The 17,705-nt window shown below is 41.6% G+C and overlaps 1 long non-coding RNA gene across 11 annotated transcripts in view; it reads right to left on the bottom strand.

The window, feature by feature from the left end:
* The window catches only part of LOC102156017, a 38,987-nt gene extending 21,771 nt beyond the window's left edge, over positions 1-17,216 (bottom strand). For all 11 annotated transcript variants that reach the window (XR_005373240.1, XR_005373244.1, XR_005373245.1 and 8 more), the window contains exons 1-3: positions 17,086-17,216; positions 16,619-16,829; positions 15,418-15,511 (exon numbers count right to left, since the gene is read on the bottom strand). This is a non-coding gene — a long non-coding RNA (uncharacterized LOC102156017). The remainder of the gene's footprint in view (positions 1-15,417; positions 15,512-16,618; positions 16,830-17,085) is intronic.
* Between the last annotated feature and the right edge of the window lie 489 nt (positions 17,217-17,705).

Here is a 17,705-nt window from a genome sequence, read left to right as displayed (position 1 = left end):
GAGAGAGAATCTTAAGCAGAGTCCATGGCCAGCTGGAGCCTGATACAGGGCTCAGTCTCATGACCTGACCTGAAATCAGGAGTTGGATGCTTAACCAACTGAGCCACCCAGGTGCCCCTTTTGATCATGATTTTTGTGTTGAACCCACACTTTCTCAAAAAGAAATTAGTTGATCTTTAATTTAGTTGAATTTCTTTTTATAGGTGATCAGTTGGGGCCGATTAGCTAAGAAAAAAGTAAGGATGAAGGGTATCATTAATAAGTTACTCTCTGCCTCTTGGAATCCTTTGAATGCTTGATTAATCAGCCCCCTGATTTTTTTCTTTTGCACACACACAAAAAAAGACTAGAGTTTCTGGATATGAAAATATAGTCTATTAGTGGATATCTCAAAATCTCTCCTCTCCCAAACTCTGTTCCCATTTCAAATCTGGTTGATCACTACTTTCTTAACACATTTTATAAGGGTTTTAGCATAATCTTAATCATTATTGCTATCTTTCACAAGCATTAAACACCCTCAATTAGAAAGGCTGGTTAGGAAAATGAATGTGTAGAGAGTCAGAGGTCTGTGTCTGAAAAGCTCATGATTTACAAAGCAACAATTTTTCTATGGCAAATGTTACAAGTACCAAACAAAAATTAATCATTTATGTCTGATTCCTGATTAAAATTCACCACAGCCATTCCTAAATTTAGATTGAGTTCCTTAATTGTCATTTGAACATGTAAATTGATAATAACAGACTTAAATTGTATGTTTGGGTACTTCAATGGCAATACAGAATAACTACAATTTGGATACCTAATAGAACACCATCTTACAAATATAAAATTTTATTGGAAATAAAATTCTTAAGGACGAATTGCCTAAAGAACCTGCAACCCCTATGTTTCTCTTGATCATTTAAAATATACTCCTCTATGAATCGAAAGCAGTGCGAGTTACCTACTGGTTACAAAGTTTATACACTGACCACTCTATGGAACCACAGTTACTGAGGTAGGTTGGAATTCACTCCTTTGACTTGTGTTGAGGTCTTCCTGGATGAGGATTTATATTATGAAACACCTCTCTAAAACTGTACTGACACATTTTGTTACACAGAATCCTCCTTGTGAGGATTCTCAGAATAAGTTAATTTTTATTATCAGTGTTAGGAATTACTGAGCTTTTTCTGAATAATTGATTTATCTCACAGTTTCTATGAATTGTATAAGTCAGCAAATCCCAAATTAAGATAAGAATCACTGAGGAAAACTTTCAAAATACTGAATCTGGTCTTTCCCCAGATAGACGAACTCACAGTATGGAGGTATAGCTCTCAGAATTCATGTTTTTTTACGAAGCTCCCCAGGTGGTTGTCTATGAAAAGACATTGGAGTAACTGATCAACTTGCCCATTTCTCACTGCCAGCTAGAAAAATTAAGAGGTAAAATTGTAGTCTACCCTATACGAGGAGTCCATATGAGTTCATGTTCAGATCATCTTCTTAAAATATACCTACTTGAAAATAAGTTCCTTACTTTGATTTCTGTCTTAATTTTCACATTAATTTCTACTTTATACTCTGTGTCATGTTTGACAAATCATTGCTTACCACTTTTTTCTTTTTAATTAGCTAAAATTGTATCCCACAGTACACGCAGATTTTAAGTGTCTTATTTAAGAAATACTGATAAATTACACATGGTTCATAATCCAAATCAAGATAGAGTAATTCCCCAAACTTGCCTAATGCCCCTTTCTAGTCATTTCTATTCCATCTTCCCTCTAATGATAGCAATGAATCATCTAAGTCACTAAAATTGATTTAACCTGTTCTGGAACTTCTACTATGTGGAATAATAGAGTATGTACTCTATTGTATTTGGTCTCTTTCACTAAAGAAATATTTTTAAGTATCATCCATGTTGCCATATTTATCAGTGTTCACTGCTTTTTATAGTCAAATAGTAGTCTATTTTCCAGGATGCCCTAAATTTTATTTATTCTTTTATCTGTTGATGGACATTTAGGTTCTTTCCAGTTTGGGCGGTTATGAGTAAACATTCCTGTACAAGTCTTTTCGGGACATGGGTTTTGTTTTATCGTGGGGAAAATCCTAGGCATGGGATTGTTGGGTCACAGAATTGTCACATTTTAGAAACTGCTTTTCCAAAGTGGTAATATTATTTTATACTCTCACGAATGAAGTATGAAAATTCCATCTGCTTATTAGCCTGCCAACATTTGAAATTTGTAATTTTTAAAAATTTAATTATTATTATTATTTGTAAGTAGGCTCCACACCTAGAGTGGATCCCAACATGGGGCTTGACCTCCCAACTCTGAGATCAAGACCTGAACTAAGATCAAGAATCAGACACTTGGGATCCCTGGGTGGCGCAGCGGTTTGGCGCCTGCCTTTGGCCCAGGGCGCGATCCTGGAGACCCGGGATTGAGTCCCACGTTGGGCTCCCGGTGCATGGAGCCTGCTTCTCCCTCTGCCTGTGTCTCTGCCTCTCTCTCTCTCTGTATGACTATCATAAATAAATTTTTAAAAATTAAAAAAAAAAAAGAATCAGACACTTAATCAACCGAGCAACCCAGGTGCCCTGAAATTTGTCTTTTAAAAATTATATGTAACAGTATCTCATGGTTTACATTTGCATTTTCCTTATATTTAAGGATGTTGAGAACATTTTAGTGCACTTGATCGTTTGTATATATTTCTCAGTAAAGTGTCTTTTCAAATACTTGTTTATATTTATTGTTTGACTTTATATTACTGAATTACAGGAGTGTATTTCCTGTAAAATATTCTGAATGCAAATCTTTTTTTTCAGGTTTGTATCTCACAAATAATTTCTTCTAGTCTTTTGGCTTGATTTTTCCTTTTTCAATAATGTCATTCAAAGGGCCAAAGTTATTAATTTTAATAAAGTCAATTTATCATTTTTTCCTTTTATTCTTTGCCTTTTGTTTTTTTTTTTTTTTTTTTTTTTTTTTTTTTTTTTTTATTGGTGTTCAATTTACTAACATACAGAATAACACCCAGTGCCCGTCACCCATTCACTCCCACCCCCCGCCCTCCTCCCCTTCCACCACCCCTAGTTCGTTTCCCAGAGTTAGCAGTCTTTATGTTCTGTCTCCCTTTCTGATATTTCCCACACATTTCTTCTCCCTTCCCTTATTTTCCCTTTCACTATTATTTATATTCCCCAAATGAATGAGAACATATAATGTTTGTCCTTCTCCGACTGACTTACTTCACTCAGCATAATACCCTCCAGTTCCATCCACGTTGAAGCAAATGGTGGGTATTTGTCATTTCTAATAGCTGAGTAATATTCCATTGTATACATAAACCACATCTTCTTTATCCATTCATCTTTCGTTGGACACCGAGGCTCCTTCCACAGTTTGGCTATCGTGGCCATTGCTGCTAGAAACATCGGGGTGCAGGTGTCCCAGCGTTTCATTGCATTTGTATCTTTGGGGTAAATCCCCAACAGTGCAATTGCTGGGTCGTAGGGCAGGTATATTTTTAACTGTTTGAGGAACCTCCACACAGTTTTCCACAGTGGCTGCACCAGTTCACATTCCCACCAACAGTGTAAGAGGGTTCCCTTTTCTCCACATCCTCTCCAACATTTGTTGTTTCCTGCCTTGTTAATTTTTCCCATTCTCACTGGTGTGAGGTGGTATCTCATTGTGGTTTTGATTTGTATTTCCCTGATGGCAAGTGATGCAGAGCATTTTCTCATGTGCATGTTGGCCATGTCTATGTCTTCTTCTGTGAGATTTCTGTTCATGTCTTTTGCCCATTTCATGATTGGATTGTTTGTTTCTTTGGTGTTGAGTTTAATAAGTTCTTTATAGATCTTGGAAACTAGCCCTTTATCTGATATGTCATTTGCAAATATCTTCTCCCATTCTGTAGGTTGTCTTTGAGTTTTGTTGACTGTATCCTTTGCTGTGCAAAAGCTTCTTATCTTGATGAAGTCCCAATAGTTCATTTTTGCTTTTGTTTCTTTTGCCTTCGTGGATGTATCTTGCAAGAAGTTACTATGGCCGAGTTCAAAAAGGGTGTTGCCTGTGTTCTTCTCTAGGATTTTGATGGAATCTTGTCTCACATTTAGATCTTTCATCCATTTTGAGTTTATCTTTGTGTATGGTGAAAGAGAGTGGTCTAGTTTCATTCTTCTGCATGTGGATGTCCAATTTTCCCAGCACCATTTATTGAAGAGACTGTCTTTCTTCCAATGGATAGTCTTTCCTCCTTTATCGAATATTAGTTGCCCATAAAGTTCAGGGTCCACTTCTGGATTCTCTATTCTGTTCCACTGATCTATGTGTCTGTTTTTGTGCCAGTACCACACTGTCTTGATGACCACAGCTTTGTAGTACAACCTGAAATCTGGCATTGTGATGCCCCCAGATATGGTTTTCTTTTTTAAAATTCCCCTGGCTATTCGGGGTCTTTTCTGATTCCACACAAATCTTAAAATAATTTGTTCTAACTCTCTGAAGAAAGTCCATGGTATTTTGATAGGGATTGCATTAAATGTGTATATTGCCCTGGGTAACATTGACATTTTCACAATATTAATTCTGCCAATCCATGAGCATGGAATATTTTTCCATCTCTTTGTGTCTTCCTCAATTTCTTTCAGAAGTGTTCTATAGTTTTGAGGGTATAGATCCTTTACATCTTTGGTGAGGTTTATTCCTAGGTATCTTATGCTTTTGGGTGCAATTGTAAATGGGATTGACTCCTTAATTTCTCTTTCTTCAGTCTCATTGTTAGTGTATAGAAATGCCACTGACTTCTGGGCATTGATTTTGTATCCTGCCACGCTACCGAATTGCTGTATGAGTTCTAGCAATCTTGGGGTGGAGACTTTTGGGTTTTCTATGTAGAGTATCATGTCATCGGCGAAGAGGGAGAGTTTGACTTCTTCTTTGCCAATTTGAATGCCTTTAATGTCTTTTTGTTGTCTGATTGCTGAGGCTAGGACTTCCAGTACTATGTTGAATAGCAGTGGTGAGAGTGGACATCCCTGTCTTGTTCCTGATCTTAGGGGAAAGGCTCCCAGTGCTTCCCCATTGAGAATGATATTTGCTGTGGGCTTTTCATAGATGGCTTTTAAGATGTCGAGGAATGTTCCCTCTATCCCTACACTCTGAAGAGTTTTGATCAGGAATGGATGCTGTATTTTGTCAAATGCTTTCTCTGCATCCAATGAGAGGATCATATGGTTCTTGGTTTTTCTCTTGCTGATATGATGAATCACATTGATTGTTTTACGGGTGTTGAACCAGCCTTGTGTCCCAGGGATAAATCCTACTTGGTCATGGTGAATAATTTTCTTAATGTACTGTTGGATCCTATTGGCCAGTATCTTGTTGAGAATTTTTGCATCCATGTTCATCAGGGATATTGGTCTGTAATTCTCCTTTTTGGCGGGGTCTTTGTCTGGCTTTGGAATTAAGGTGATGCTGGCTTCATAGAACGAATTTGGAAGTACTCCATCTCTTTCTATCTTTCCAAACAGCTTTAGGAGAATAGGTATGATTTCTTCTTTAAACGTTTGATAAAATTCTCCTGGGAAGCCATCTGGCCCTGGACTCTTGTGTCTTGGGAGGTTTTTGATGACTGCTTCAATTTCCTCCCTGGTTATTGGCCTGTTCAGGTTTTCTATTTCTTCCTGTTCCAGTTTTGGTAGTTTGTGGCTTTCCAGGAATGCGTCCATTTCTTCTAGATTGCCTAATTTATTGGCGTATAGCTGTTCATAATAGGTTTTTAAAATCGTTTGTATTTCCTTGGTGTTGGTAGTGATCTCTCCTTTCTCATTCATGATTTTATTAATTTGAGTCTTCTCTCTCTTCTTTTTAATAAGGCTGGCTAATGGTTTATCTATCTTATTAATTCTTTCAAAGAACCAACTCCTGGTTCTGTTGATCTGTTCCACAGTTCTTCTGGTCTCGATTTCGTTGAGTTCTGCTCGAATCTTTATTAGCTCCCTTCTTCTCTTGGGTGTAGGATCTATTTGCTGTTTTTTCTCTAGCTCCTTTATGTGTAAGGTTAGCTTTTGTATTTGAGTTCTTTCCAGTTTTTGAATGGATGCTTGTATTGCGATGTATTTCCCCCTTAGGACTGCTTTTGCTGCATCCCAAAGATTTTGAACGGTTGTATCTTCATTCTCATTAGTTTCCATGAATCTTTTTAATTCTTCCTTAATTTCCTGGTTGACCCTTTTATCTTTTAGCAGGATGGTCCTTAACCTCCACGTGTTTGAGGTCCTTCCAAACTTCTTGTTGTGATTTAGTTCTAATTTCAAGGCATTATGGTCCGAGAATATGCAGGGGACAATCCCAATCTTTTGGTATCGGTTCAGACCCGATTTGTGACCCAATATGTGGTCTATTCTGGAGAAAGTTCCATGTGCGCTTGAGAAGAATGTGTATTCAGTTGAGTTTGGATGTAAAGTTCTGTAGATATCTGTGAAATCCATCTGGTCCAGTGTATCATTTAAAGCTCTCGTTTCTTTGGAGATGTTTTGCTTAGAAGACCTATCGAGTATAGAAAGAGCTAGATTGAAGTCACCAAGTATAAGTGTATTATTATCTAAGTATTTCTTCACTTTGGTTAATAATTGATTTATATATTTGGCAGCTCCCACATTTGGAGCATATATATTGAGGATTGTTAAGTCCTCTTGTTGAATAGATCCTTTAAGTATGATATAGTGTCCCTCTTCATCTCTCACTACAGTCTTTGGGGTAAATTTTAGTTTATCTGATATAAGGATGGCTACCCCTGCTTTCTTTTGAGGACCATTCGAATGGTAAATGGTTCTCCAACCTTTTATTTTCAGGCTGTAGGTGTCCTTCTGTCTAAAATGAGTCTCTTGTAGACAGCAAATAGATGGGTCCTGCTTTTTTATCCAGTCTGAAACCCTGCGCCTTTTGATGGGGTCATTAAGCCCGTTCACATTCAGAGTTACTATTGAGAGATATGAGTTTAGTGTCATCATGATATCTATTCAGTCTTTGTTTTTGTGGACTGTTCCACTGAACTTCTTCTTAAAGGGGAATTTTAAGAGGCCCCCTTAAAATTTCTTGCAGAGCTGGTTTGGAGGTCACATATTCTTTTAGTTGCTGCCTGTCTTGGAAGCTCTTTATCTCTCCTTCCATTTTGAATGAGAGCCTTGCTGGATAAAGTATTCTTGGTTGCATGTTCTTTTCATTTAGGACCCTGAATATATCCTGCCAGCCCTTTCTGGCCTGCCAGGTCTCTGTGGAGAGGTCTGCTGTTACCCTAATACTCCTCCCCATAAAAGTCAGGGATTTCTTGTCTCTTGCTGCTTTAAGGATCTTCTCCTTATCTTTGGAATTTGCAAGCTTCACAATTAAATGTCGAGGTGTTGAACGGTTTTTATTGATTTTAGGGGGGGATCTCTCTATTTCCTGGATCTGAATGCCTGTTTCCCTTCCCAGATTAGGAAAGTTTTCAGCTAGAATTTGTTCAAATACATATTCTGGCCCTCTGTCCCTTTCGGCGCCCTCGGGAACCCCAATTAAACGTAGGTTTTTCTTCCTCAGGCTGTCGTTTATTTCCCTTAATCTATCTTCATGGTCTTTTAATTGTTTGTCTCTTTTTTCCTCAGTTTCCCTCTTTGCTGTCAACTTGTCTTCTAGGTCACTCACTCGTTCTTCCACCTCGTTAACCCTCGTCGTTAGGACTTCTAGTTTGGATTGCATCTCATTCAATTGGTTTTTAATTTCTGCCTGATTAGCTCTAAATTCTGCAGTCATGAAGTCTCTTGAGTCCTTTATACTTTTTTCTAGAGCCACCAGTAGCTGTATAATAGTGCTTCTGAATTGGCTTTCTGACATTGAATTGTAATCCAGATTTTGTAACTCTGTGGGAGAGAGGACTGTTTCTGATTCTTTCTTTTGAGGTGAGGTTTTCCTTCTAGTCATTTTGCTCAGTGCAGAGTGGCCAAAAGCAAGTTGTATTGGGAAAAAGAGAAAAAGAGAGGAGAGAAAGAAGGAAAGAAAAGAGAAAGAGAAAAAAAAGGGAAGAAAAAGAAAAAAAAACGAAAAAAAGAAAAAAAAAAAAAAAAGAAGAAGAAAAAGAGAAAGAAAAAGAAAGGAGAAAAAAAGGGGGTGGGGGAAGGAAACAGATCAAAAAGCAAAACAAAACAAAAACAAAAACAAAAACAAACAAACAAAAAAAGAACCACCGGGGAGTATCTTCTGATTCTGTGTTCTTTAAGTCCCTTGGCTTCTCCTGGAAGTTGTCAGTCTAGCTGGTGTTCTGGGGGAGGGGCCTGTTGTGCTGATTTTCAGGTGTTAGCAGTTGGGGGAGCTGCTGTGCCCCTGCCTGGTGCAGGGGTCGGTGGGGGTTGTTTACCCCGTGAGGCCGCAGGAGGAACAGCCCCAGTGGCGGGGCAGCTCTGGAAACCTGGATTCAGCTCCGGCAGGAACTCCGGAGCTCTCCGTCTGCAGGGCCTGGAGGCTCCGGGGCGGGGCCGCTGATCTGCTCAGCTCCGGGCAGGAGCGTCCTCGCTGTCCTGGGCCCTCCCGGCCTCTGCCTGTCCCGGGGGAGGCCGGATCCTGGGCTGTGTCCCGGCGCCCTGTGTCCCGGCGCCTGCGCTGGTGGATTCGCGCTCCCGGGCCGCGCAACCCCCTCCGCGGAGCCGCCGCCCGAGCCCCTCCGAGCTGCTCCTGGAACCGCGCAGCCCCCTCCGCACGGAGCCTCTTCTTCTGCCCGAGCCCCTCCGAGCTGCTCCCGGGGCCGCGCAGCCCCCTCCGCGGAGCCGCCGCCCGAGCCCCTTCAGCTGCTCCGGGTCCCGCCGGGTCCCGCCGTGCGCGCTGCAGCCCTTAGGGAGCTCGGCGCACTCTCCCGGGGCGCAGGTGTCTGTTAGTGTCCCCGGGAGGCCGAGGGCATCCCCGCCCTCCTGGTCCTGCTCCAGCTCCCCACGAGCCCCTTTCCCCCGGGAAGGTCGGTGCAGCTCCTGCTCCTCCGGGACGGGGCTCTCCTGTCCTGGGGACACTCGCCCCGGCCTCAGCCCGGCTCCTCGCGGGCCCCTCCCCCTCGGAGGCCTTTGTTCCTTTATTTCTTTTTCCCCGTCTTCCTACCTGGATAGAAGCGCGAACTCTTCTCACTGTAGCATTCCAGCTGGTCTCTCTTTAAATCTCAGGCCGAATTCATAGATTTTCAGGATAATTTGAAGGTTTTCTAGGTAGTTTGGTGGAGACAGGTGATTTGGAGACCCTACTCCTCCGCCATCTTGCTCCTCCCCCTATTCTTTGCCTTTTGGGTCCTGTAAAAGAAATCTTTGTCTCCTCTCTCTTTACTAAGATATTCCCCTCTATTTTATTCCAGAAGTTTTATGATGTTAATTTTTACATTTAGGTCTGTGATCTGTCTTGAATTAATTTTTGCATGTGTGAGATAAGACTTCATTTTCATTTTGATCTATACAAATATCAAATTGTTCCAACACCATTGTTGAAAAGATGATTTCTTGCTCATTAACTTACCTTGGTGCTTTTGTTGAACAACCACCAAAAACATATATTTGGGTCTAGTTATGGTCTGCCAATTTTCTGTTTCACAGATCTCATTATCCTTATGACATTTACATAACATTTTGGTAACTATCTGTACAGTGAAGATTAAAATCAGAAAGAATAAGTAAAATCAGGCAGTATGAATGTAATGATCATTTCAAAATTATTTTTGCTAAGTCCTTGGCATTTCCATATAAATTTTAGGATTAGATAATCAAATCTTCCATATAAACTCCTAAGATATTAATACTTTGTTGAACCTAAAGGCAAACTGGGAAGAATTGATATGTTAATAATACTGACTCTTTATATCCATGAACATGACCTATTTCTCCCTTTATTTGCATCAGATGTTCTATATCTATTGAGTTGATTATATGGCATCTCTTCTTTAATTTGTTAGTATGATAAATCATCATTATTCATTTTTAAATGTTGAACCAAATATTTTTCTTTTGTATTAAAATAATTGCCATATAACATTATTTTAGTTTTAGGTGCACAACATAATGATTCATTATTTGTATATATTGCAAAATGATGACCACAATAAACTTGAATTCTTGAAGCAAACCCAGTTTCTGATGACTTTTTGTCATTTGGTATTTTCTGGAATCACATTGTTCATCTTCTGTTGAAGATTTTTCAGCATGTTCGTGAGTAATATTTGTAATTTTCCTTTCTTTCTAATATTCTTACTGGGTTTTGCTATGAGGTCTATGCTCTGTTTCCCTTTACTCCCACCTATCTGGTCAGTACTCAGGGGAGATAAAAAGCTGATCATCTTACTCTTCTAACTTGGCAGGGTGTCTCAGTTGCTAGGGTAATGTAAAAAAATCACCACAAACTTGAACTTGGTGGGTTAAAATAACAGAAATTTATTCTGTCACAGTTTTCCAGGCCAGAACTCTAAATCAAGGTGTCAGCAGGCCTGAGCTCGCTCCCGAGGCTGTAGGAAAGACTCCTTCCTTGAGTCTCCCAGGTTCTGGTGGATCCCATGTTCCTTGACCTCTGTCTACATAACTCCATTCTCTGTCTCCATCTTCCCATGTCTCTCACTTCTGTGCCTGCCTGTGTCTTCTAACTCTTAAAAGGAATTGAATTTAGGATCCATCCAGATAATCAAGTATGATCTCATCTCAAGAACCTTAATGTAATTACATGTGAAAAAACTTTTTCCAATACTATCACAGGTTCCAGGGTTAAGATATGGACTTTTTGGGAGAACCACCATGGAATCCACCATACAGGGATTGAATCTTGATTGTGTTAAAAAAAAAAAAAAAAAAAGAACTCTATATGTATGTTTAATTTTAAGCCTAAGAACTAAAGAATTTATATATTTTTCTTTAGTGGAAGAAATGTTGTTAATACAGAGCATCTCAGGTGGGAATAAAGTCCCTTGATGCTTCAATTTGCGTCCTCTGAGAAGAGGAAGCCAAAAGAATTAGATGAATTAGATCTATAAGAGACTGATTGGGAAAATGCCTATAAAATAAAAGGGAAGTCAGAAAAGCTGAGGAGAACTCTGACCCCTGTGAAGAAAAGTGCAAGGAAGCAGGGTTGGATATACAGAGTCTCAGATTCCAAATATTCCCAAGAATGTATCACCCAGATTGATGGAGGTGCTTTGAGCCAAAATTACCCATCAAAGAAATTCTGTATCCTACAGGAATGGGTATCTTTTTGTCACTGGCTGAGACCAGCCCATTGGAAGTGAGATGATAGGAAAACAAAGTGGTAGAAAATTCAGACAGGAGAGGTAGCTTTCTCTTTCTAGCTTTCTAACCCAGCATTAGTAATCTGGATAATGCCAAATCCATCATTAATAACCATTTTAATAATGGATTCAAAAATGTAGATATGTGTGTTTATCTTAACAAACAAGCAGAATTTGAGAAATGGCTATTTATAAATATATTTTTAGAGAGCATTTGATATGTGCCATGCACCTCGGAAAGTGCTTTGTAAAATAAATTTTCAGGGCTGCTACACTCAACATGTGGGAAGTTAAGTTTAACTGGTTTGGGGGCACCAGTGAAGAAAATTATCTTTAAATAATGATTTCTGCCCATCCACTCCCAAGTGCTCTCCCCACGCTCTGATGGTTTTAAGGAATTTTAACTTTGTACACAGAATTTATTTTTTCCAAGGAAAGAAGCTGGCTCTTCTCAAGACTAATTTGGACCATTTATTTATAATCTAATTTAATCTAATTTTAGAATCTATCTATAAACTATTACAACAGTCTTTTTTTTTTAAGATTTTCATTTATTTATTTATTCATGAGAGACACAGAGAGAGAGAGGCAGAGACACAGGCAGAGGGAAAACAGGCTCCATGCAGGGAGCCTGACGCGGGACTCGATCCCAGGTCTCCAGGATCACGCCCTGGGCTGAAGGCGGCGTTAAACCGCTGAGCCACCCGAGCTGCCCTACAACAGTCTTTTTAAAAACAGAATCTGAAAAAATAAAAAAAATAATAATAATAAAAAAAATAAAGACAGAATCTGGTCAATCATTAACTAAACAGATGTTTAACCTCTCCTAGATTTCTTTTTTTTATATTTTCTTTTTTTTATACAGATTTCTTATTTCTTTTTTTTTTTTAATACAGATTTGGGCATTTGGAAATTGAGGGTTAAAATATTAAAACATCCCATCTTACTTCCGTTTGTCCTCATTACAGCCTTTTCCAAACCAAAATAAAGAGGTCTGATTTGCTAGGAAAACTTGTGAAACTATATAATTTCTTGTAGCTGTGCTGCTGCTGCCACCACCATTCCCTGGGGCCCCACCACGCTCCACCTGCTGCATCCACCTCTCCGGGTTGTGCCTCCAGAGGCCAGCGAGAGTAGTGCAATGAGTCAGGATGACCTTTAACCTCAGGGGACCACCATCTACTTTCTTCCTTAAGCCTAGTGGCCACCTGAGGCAGGAGCTAAATGCTGTAGGCCTCACCCCGAGGTTAGAGAGCCCCGGTGAGGGAGTCCCTTTTTCTGCATGCTGTGTAATTTCAGAATCCCTGCTCTGTGTCTCTCTGAGATGGAACAGATGTGGGGAAGGTGGTTTGAGGTTCAAGTGATTGTCACAAAAAGCTTCTTTTTTCCTTTTTCTGCCTGTTTACTGTGAAATATATTCCATATCACTCCTCTTTCTATGTCTAAACCGGGGGAGATTGCCTTGAAATTTGCAAGAATAAAGTCTAGAAGCATCTGGAGGTTTCTGAACCTAAAAGCACTATTTAAGGTTCCTGGGCTTCAGACAGTTGCTCTTCCAGGTGAGAGGTAGCTTTCTCTTTCTAGCTTTCTAACCCAGCATTAGTAATCTGAATAATGCCACATCCATCATTAATAACCATTTTAATAATGGATTCAAAAGTGTAAATATGTGTGTTTATCTTAACAAACTAGCAGAATTTGAGAAATGGCTATTTATAAATATTTTTTTAGAAAGCATTTGATATGTGCCATGCACCTCAGAAAGTGCTTTGTAAAATAAATGAGATAGGGTTCTTGTCCCTGGATGCTACAGCCAGTTCTGGGGGTAGACCAGTAATCACGCTTGCAATACATGCACGTGTCCACAGAACATTATTTAGGATGTGCCGCTAATGTTGATTCTGTCTTGGAAATTGAAGACATGATATCTGAATAATAACTTGATGATTATTGTAAGTGTACTAGGAACATCTGAAGAAAAAAATCTACAGAAGTGAAAGAATAAAAAATGGAAGATTTATATTCTTTAAAAACTTTTTAATAGTTTAGTGTGGCTAGAATGCAACATGCACGTATGTAAAAACTAGAGTTGAGATGGAAAAAGTCAGCAGGGGCCAGGAGGCAAAGGCCTCTATTTCATAGTTAGTAGGTGCTGCTGGAGGTTTCAAAACAAAGGCAGGACCTGATGATAGGAAAGAATCCATTTAAAAAAAAATAACGACAACAAAAAACAAGATTCTAAGAATTTTAAGGACATTTCCTGGGAAAAGTCCTGGGAAAGAGAGAAGATAATACAATTGGCAGCTAGGGCTCTAAGAAAACTCACTATTAGAGAAAGCCCATCCGAGCCAGTTCCCGTGGGCTTTTGTAGGCAGGCTTGTTCCCAGCACGTGTCTAGGTGGAATGAAATGTATTTTGGCTTTTCCAGTAGTGGACAAACAGGATCGCAGGGAATGAGGTATCATCTGTAAAACCCCACATGTCACACAGCCAGAGCCCGAGGGAGGAGGGGGAGAGGGAAAAGATTCATACAGGTTCTGATTCTTCAAAATTCTCTTTTCCATTTAAAAAAGATTCATATGGCTCAATGATCTCTCACCTGTAGTAAACATAGACCCTCATAATGTCCACATTGATAAGAGTCACTTGTTGGAATCTTTTTAAAAGGTCTTCATCTCTCAACAGTGGCTTCCAAGCATTTTCTCAACATCGCCTCTCCCAGCACACCTGCTCAGAAGCATTCACTTGATTTACAAGTCTTACAAGCTGCCTTTGATTGTTATTATTGTCAGTGTAAAGGAAATATGCACCCTCTCTCCAAGGACCCAACACACTTGGCCTTGACAAATTGTGATCACATGTTATATTTATAGCAGATAGCTTTTTCTGACAAGTATTTAAAAATAATTTTGCACTTCACTTAAAACTCACAGTCATGCTGACAAGTTGTTCATCCTGAGAAGGTAAAACATCTCTTTCTCTCTCTCACTCCATTGACTTCTTGATTTAATCTGCACTCATCACATGGGGAAAGCAAATAGCAGGGTGAGCACCTGTTGGGGGAGTTGTTTCTAGCACAGACAGCAGATTTGATACTGATCTGGTCTCCTCACAGCCAGGGAAGCTCTTTGTTCTCTGGATCACCAACCCTCTCGAGGTATTTTATGGAACTTAGATCTCTTTTGTGGATTTTACCTCTGCTGCCTTTTCTCACTCAGAAAGCTTATGATTCCTGACTACAGCAGAGGAGAAAGCAAACATTTGAATAGGACATAGAAATGTTGTTCTAATTTACAATTGTGGTGAGGTGGATGTGGGGAGGATCACCCAGATGGAACACATGTGTGAGCAAACGCTTGAAGAAGCTGCAACGTGCTTCTAAGTGTCGTTGAACTGTCTGGATCACGTGTGACAGGCTGAAGATTAGTGTGGCATGGATTGGAATTTTTGAGTAGTGTGGACTTTAATGTATGTTAAGAACAAAAAATCCAAAATGGTAGAAAGAATGGTATTTGGCTTTCTTTCATTTTCATATTACTTCCAGAAAAAAGGAGACAGGTAATTTTGTCACCCTTAAGACTTTATGTTGTGAAATGTTATTAGTGAAAATGTGTACAATTTTCACCTTTTTACACACTTGCAAAGCATTTGAGAAACCATCTCATCCAACACCATCATTTAGTGTCGCACATTTTTACTGGAAAAAGTGCTAAGCACAATGGAAATAATGTTGGTTTATCTGTCGGTACAAAAGAATGAAGAAATATTTTAATGGACTTTTATAATACTTTTTTTATGATACACTATGAAAGATATTTAAATTCTCTTCTCTATGACCCAAGGCATCATAGTGTGAAATGGACAATTACTGTGTAGTGCCTGAGAATTATTTTTTCCTAAGTAAAAAAAAAAAAAAAGCAAAAAGATCTAAAATACAGTCATGTTGCCTGTAACAATGAAATACTAAATTATTGTTGCTGGGTGATTTATTAAGAATTTAATGAAGAAAGATAATGGAGAGATTGCTGTGAGCTCTGCTTTCACTACTGGAAACCCCTCAGGCAGTAATGCCGTTTCCTCCCTCGGCCCCCACTTTCTACTCCCAAAAGACAGCTTGGGGATTCTTACCTCAGGGAATCGTTTTTTGATGCTTCTCAGGCTTGAGTCTGTCCCTCTGGACCATTCACTTCCACATCTTTCAGAGAGCCAGCAAGCTCTGAGACTGTGAAGAAATTTGGGGAAGAAATTAGAGTGACCTCTGAGTGTTCCTCAAGGACTAAGAAGTATATAGCTTTGTAGGGTCTGGAAGCGGGGACAGAAAAGTGTGGACACCACCACTTAGCATCAGGTTGCTGGAGAAATAAGAGGATCTCACACAAGTGCAGGGCAAAAAACCCCCAAAGACTTCCCAAGCCTAGACTATGGGCCTCAAGCCTGAGGAGAGGAGGGTAGAGTCAGGGTGTTGAGCTGCTTTATTGTCTATCAGTCTCACACAAAATTGTAAAGTTCCAGACAGTGAATTTTGTATCCCCTTGGCCACAGTCAAGGATTATTGGCTGGATAATCCTTGGATTAATTGGTTGGATATTTTCCCCAGCAATCCAGATGACTTTTCAACATAAAACACACAGAATTATGGGGGAGCAAAAAAAAAAAAAAAAAAGGTACTCTTATGTCCACATCAGGAATTTCACATTTCTCATATTGTCTTTGATATTCCAAGATCTTCATAGTAAGTATTTATCAGGATTATTCTGGGTTACACTTGTTCCCAGATAAAGAGTAAAGCAAATGTTTTTAAAACAAACAAACAATTATTTGAGAGAGAGAGAGAGAGAGAGAGAGAGACAGTGCGAGCATGAGCAGTGGGCAGGGGCAGAGGGAGAGGGAGAAGCAGACTCCCCGCCTAGCCGGGAGGGGACTCAGGACAGGATCCCAGGACCCAGAGATCATGACCTGACTTAACTGAGTCACCCAGGCACCCCTGTTTTTAAAACTTCTTGAATTCACAAATAACTCAGTAGCTTTGTAAAGGTCCAAAAAATAAAAACTAAGAAATAACACAGATGTAGTCCGTGCAGAAGGCAATGAACCTCCACCCGCTGGATGCAGAGTCCAGTTTCTGGAGGAGCGGAGCAGGTCATGAGGCTACGTGGCTCACTAGTTGAAGCCCCAAGCAAGACACATCTCCTGTACTTAAAGAGAAATGAGTCGAACCACTTCAATCGCAAGGTAAATGGTAAAAGATAAAAGAATTCACTTTTGCATCATGTGGCCAATGAAACCTGTAGAGCAGTGCTTCTCAGACGTCAACGTGTGTGTGACTCACCTGGGGTTTGTTTTGCTTTTAAAGCAACGATTCTGACTCAGTAGTTCTGGGGTCTAAGGTTCTGCATTTCTAGCAAGTTCCTGGTGCTGGCTTAGGGAGTAGCAGGAGTCTGGATGACAGTACTTGGGTTGTATGTGACCTTGGACCCAGCCGGCCGTGGTCATTTTAACAGATTTCAAACGTAACGAGGCCGGCGAGCGGTGTTTTGCTTCTGAAAACAAATGATCTGGTAAATTCATGATCTGCCTTAAAATTGTTCCCTTAGATGAGGGGGAAAGGGGGGCGCCTGGGTGGCCCAGCGGGTGAGTGTCCGACCCTCGGGGTCCGCGCGGTCGGGGAGCCTGCTTGGAGTCTCTCCTCCGGCCGCACTCGGGCTCCCCCCGCCCTCGGGTCCGCCTCTCCCTCTCAATAAATACGTAGATAAATAAGGAAATAGCTTAAAAACAAGAAAATGGGCAACGGAATACCCGCAGGGAACGCCTGGTCCTGCTCTAGGCCCGGTGCTGCTGTCCCGCTCCGCACGCATCACTCGGCGCCAGCGACCAGCCGGAGGGCGGGGGAGGAGAGGCCGGCGGCCTTGCGCTGCGGGGGTGCGGGGCGGGGCCGCGGGGGGTGCGGGGCGGGGCCGCCTGGAGCTGCTGCGGGGCGCGGCCGCCGGGGGGGTGCGCGGCGGGGCCGCGGGGGGGTGCGGGGCGCGGCCTCCTGGAGCTGCTGCGGGGCGCGGCCGCCGGGGGGTGCGGGGCGGGGCCAAGGGGGGTGCGGGGCGCGCCGCCTGGAGCTGCTGCGGGGCGCGGCCGCCGGGGGGTGGGCGGGGCGCGGGGGAGTCCGCCTGGACGGCTGCGGGGCGGCGGCCGCCGGGGGGTGCGGGGCGCGGCCGCCTGGAGATGCTGCGGGGCGCGGCCGCCGGGGGGTGCGGGGCGGGGCCGCTGGGGGGATGCGGGGCGGGGCCGCTGGGGGGATGCGGGGCGCGGCTGCCTGGAGATGCTGCGGGGCGCGGCCGCCGGGCCCAGGCCACCTCCGCACCGCAAGCCCAGACACAAAGCCCCGACCGGGGAGGACACGGGGCGCTCGGCCTGAGCCCGCAGCA

The sequence above is a fragment of the Canis lupus genome, chromosome 18, assembly GCF_011100685.1.
Source record: "Canis lupus familiaris isolate Mischka breed German Shepherd chromosome 18, alternate assembly UU_Cfam_GSD_1.0, whole genome shotgun sequence".
NCBI lineage: Eukaryota > Metazoa > Chordata > Mammalia > Carnivora > Canidae > Canis > Canis lupus.
This window is presented reverse-complemented; position numbering and strand designations above follow the sequence as displayed.